Source organism: Malania oleifera, chromosome 9 (genome assembly GCF_029873635.1).
Source record: "Malania oleifera isolate guangnan ecotype guangnan chromosome 9, ASM2987363v1, whole genome shotgun sequence".
Lineage (NCBI taxonomy): Eukaryota > Viridiplantae > Streptophyta > Magnoliopsida > Santalales > Ximeniaceae > Malania > Malania oleifera.
Genome location: NC_080425.1, coordinates 18,308,529 through 18,313,148, shown reverse-complemented (window position 1 = coordinate 18,313,148; position 4,620 = coordinate 18,308,529). Strand labels below are relative to the sequence as shown.

Sequence of the window (4,620 nt, the reverse complement as noted above, 5' to 3'; positions counted from 1 at the left end):
AAGGCCCTAAGGATAAGGAAATCTACCCGCTCATACAAGTAGGTTCCCTCTGCCCTAGTACGTTATGCAGCTACTGCCACATCTAAAACTACTAGTGCACTCACCTTACTCAGTAAGCCCTGAAGCGAACAGTGCACCCCGCCCAAACGTAACATGTTCTATATACATAAATACTTCTAATATCATAATATATTATTCTTTTCTATCATTATTCAATTATACACATCCGTTCATGTTCATAGCTTAAACATTGCATTTCATTTCACTTTAAGTGACTCTTTCCCATTTTATATTGTTCACATTTCACATTTAATTTCCATTCCATTCATTTCCCTTTTCATTTCATTTCATTTCATACCCAGCATCTTTCAGCTATTTTACCCAGCATTTTTCAGCTGTTACACATTTACCCAACATCTTTCAGCTATTTTACCTAGTATTTTTTAGTTGTTTACCCAGTATTTTTCAGCTGTTTACATGGTTGCATTAACACACACAAACAGCATAGTTTATATCATTTTTTATTCACAATGCATTACTTACTTAACCTGCATCTCATACATTTAACATATATTTGTACAGAATCTTATGCCACACAGTTTAGTAATAAAATTCATACATTACCTGTAAAATAAGTCAATCAACATTTAACGTTTATGTACTGAAAATACCTTTCATTTTTTACATAATTATCCTGAAAATATTTCTCACTTTCATCAGTTCATTTTCGCATATACATATCTAATAAACAACCTTAAACTCGAAAAAATATAATTTAAACAGTTGGCATTTTACCCATACCGAAACATATACACGTATATATAGTACAATTTATTTTTTCATTAAATTTTATAAAAATTATGGTTTAATATATATTTTCCCCCATACCTAGTTTCTTGAACTATGCCAATAGGGATCCCAAAAAGATGCCTGCGGCACTCACCCGAACCCTGAAATTAAAAATTCTAGTTCCATGTAATTAATCTTGAATAAAATATTATTTTAATATTTCCTAAATCTATAAATTTTAAATAAATAAATATACCCTTAAATATAGTCAAATTACCAAATTTCTCAAATCCCACTTTCGCTTTGGAGTAGGGCTTAGAAAACCCTAATTGAAGAATTACCTACACCAAAATGACGACAACGACAACTAGGACCCTGTGGTGGTACTTGATCGTCGATTTGACAGCAGATTTAACGAGAAATTGAGAAATTAGGGGAAAGTTACCTTACCTCAGGAATGGTGCCTACGCCGCTCCCACGACAAATCCGCTCTAATAGAAATGTCGGTGGCGGAGTTAGGAATCCAACGGCACCTTCCATTTCCTGATCGATCGAGTATCTGCCGATAAATTGAGAAGAGAGAGAGAGAGAGACGGAGACGGAGGAGTGGAGAGGTGAGAGATGGTCTAAGAAAATGGGAGAAAAGAAGATGCAGGAGGCTTCTGCAATTCGCAGGAAGCCTCTGCTTCCCTTTTTTTTTTTTTTTTTCTTTCCTTTACTTACTTTACATATAACATAATAATATTATATTTTATATATATATATATATATACATATATACTTTAACCATTATATATATCATATTATTTATTTAATACGTCAGATTTAATAATATTAATTAATTAATTAATTCATAATAAATTTTTTTAAATATTATTTATTTATTTTAATATTAATTAATTAATTAATAATTACTCTTAACTTTTTTTTATACTATTTCTTTTTACTTGTTTATTTAATATATTAATTTAATAATGTTTAACTAATTAACTGATTAATAATTTTAATTAATTAATTTTTTTTCTTTGTTTTTACGGGTTATTACATTATTGAACTTATATGCTTGATCTGCTTAACCAAACCATCCATGTGCACCCTTGATTTTGTCCCCTGCGTTGACAAGTCCCTAAGAAATTTTATGAATGCAGGTGATTGCTTAATGCCATCGAGGAGAGGTTTATCCTTTCTCACTTGTTTAAACATGTCCCAGATGGATTCAATGGAAACCTCTTTCCTAAATATAGAGGGTGCAAGTGGGGCTATCGGATGTGTCACTAGATAGCCATGAAAAATCCTATGGGGGATAAAGTTAGGTGTGGTCCTTCTGGTGGTAGGCGTGAGACTCAATGGTCTTTGTACCCGACTAGAGGAAGAAAGAGTGCATGAATCAACTTTGGGTGCTTCCAGTTTTTCATTTGCCTGGGCCTGCTCAAAATATGATGAGGGGTCAGCGACCGATTCACATTCTACCCCATATTGTCCTTTAGGTTTTACTATAGGCTGATTTGGCAACTTGCCTTCATCTCTCCGACTCAAGGTAGCAGCTAGTTGTCCTCAAGTGGCTTCTAGCTCTGCAATGGAATGGGAGTGAGAGTGAAGGAGTTGCCGATTTGCTTAACAATCAGCTTCAATATCCTTAATGCACCTTAGCACCATCTCTTGGAATGTGTCATATTTGGGTTGCAAAGGAGATAGCTGCTAGTTAGTTGAAAATTTGGGGCCTGAATCAAGATGACTTTGGAGATTTTGGTATGGTCGTGGAGGCAAAGCATTGGGGGCTTGTGGAGGTTTTTGGGCTTGAAAACCCAGAGCTTGTGGCCTCAACAAGAAGTTAGGATGTTGTTTCCACCTGGGATTATAGGTATTCGAATAAAGGCTGTTGGACGGCTTATCTTACCAATTATGAGTGACCTTTACTTCCTCTTGCACAAGCTCCGGCTGGGAGTGCCCATGCGGGCAATTCTAATATGTATGTGAAAGGTTAGAGAAAATGCGCAAACCTCTGCACACGCTATTTTCTGTAGTCCCAAGGACAAGCATTGATATAACTTTTTAGATATAGCATGCAGAGTAGGGGCTAGGTCCTGGTTTGCAGTCAACTCGTAGACTCCCTTGCATTTCGAAGTTGGTGGATTGAGTAGTCTACAAATAGCAGTCATGTGCTACTGAGAGTTCTCAGCCAAATTTTCAAACAGAATCCAAGCTTCGTTCTCGTGCTTAGTGAGGAAGGTATCTCCGCACGACGCATCAACCATGGACTTATCTCTCTCAGCCAACCCTTTGTGGAAAGTCTGGACTAATTGCCACTTGGGGACCTAGTGATGTGGGCATTTACGGAGCTGGTCCCTAAAGCGCTCCCAAGTCTCAAAAAAGAGTTCCCCATCCATCTGTGAGAAACTTGTGATGGCTCTCCAAAACTAGTTAGTCTTCCCGATTGGTAAGTACTTTTTAAGAAATTCATGCTGCATAGTGGTCCAAGTGGCCATCGAGTTCGGTTCTAAGGATGTCAGCCAATATTTGGCTTTATCCTTCAGAGAGAATAGGAAAAACCTAAGATGCAGAGCATCATCACTGAAATTAGGTATGTAGATGGTGGAACAAATTTCTAAGAACTCATCTGGATGCTGATAAGGATTTTCAGTAGAGTTCCCATGAAAGTTGGGCAACACCAAGATGATTGAAGTCTTTATCTCAAATTGTGACACCTGAACATCCGGGAATCGGATATAGGACGACGAGGTATATGCATTAGATACAAAGTAGTCCCTAAGAGGTTGAAGGTTTTGCTCTCCCACCACAGGTAGGTGGGGGGGGGGGTTCCGTAATTTGTTCAGCGGGAACCAGGGAGTTATCTTCGGTCATTGCTTTCAGTTCAGACGAATCAACCTTCTCTGGATGAGAAATAGGCTTCCTATGGGACCTACAGGATTTTTCAATCTTAAGATCTATGGAAATTATCTTTAGTTCCAAAGAACACAGACCAAACATACACATGTGTAAGCACATAGATTCAGACTTCAAAAACAGAAAACAAAATAAAGAAAATAGAAATTAACAAAGAAAGTGAAAACAAAAGATGATCAAATCAAAAGAATAAGGAAATAATACTCTAAAACAGAAGTTGGCTTATAACCGTAGCCAAGACCCCAGCAACGACGCCAAAATTTGGTAGGCTCGCCAAGGCTTGGGTCCTTAACTACCAAAAATAATATTTATAAAACCTAACTATCCCAAGTTTAGTAGAAAGTGGGTAAGTCAAGTATCGATCCACGGAGACTTGAAGCGCAGTTATTAAACCACTTCCAATCTAGTTTGCTAAAGCCTTGTCATGAAAAAGAAGTGAAAGATGTTATTTTGCAATGGTGATTGTCTAACAACTACCAGAAAGCATGTATTTGAAAGCAAGTAAATTTATACTACTGGGAAGCAAGCAAATTTCTAACTTACCCTACTCCTACAAAGTGACACTATAATTCGAATCAGACGTTGGACGCCATACTTCTAAATATGCTCATCCAGATTTCCATAGAAGTACTAACCCGAGCAGACCAAAGCGGAAGAGGCACAATCGAGGGCACGGGGTAGCAAGGGTGCACCAACCGTTCGAAGTACGATCAGAAACCAGGGCATACACTATCTCAACGATAACAAACACCTCCGTGATTCTGTAGCTGACTATTTCCCTCTGAATGATACGTAGTAGTGCTTATCTTTATCTACAATCTTTCATCAAACACACGGCAAGTAAATGGAAAGCAGTAAATTAAAGTATGAATAAAAATATCATCCCTTTATCATTCAAAACTTATGTCACTAACGCCAAAAGTATAA

At 37.2% G+C, this 4,620-nt stretch overlaps 1 non-coding gene across 1 annotated transcript; it reads left to right on the top strand.

Annotated features, from left to right (window-relative positions):
* Positions 1-3,102: 3,102 nt before the first annotated feature.
* Positions 3,103-3,208, top strand: LOC131165185 (small nucleolar RNA R71). The gene has a single exon (XR_009139502.1). It is a non-coding gene; the product is annotated as a small nucleolar RNA R71 (small nucleolar RNA).
* Positions 3,209-4,620: the final 1,412 nt, after the last annotated feature.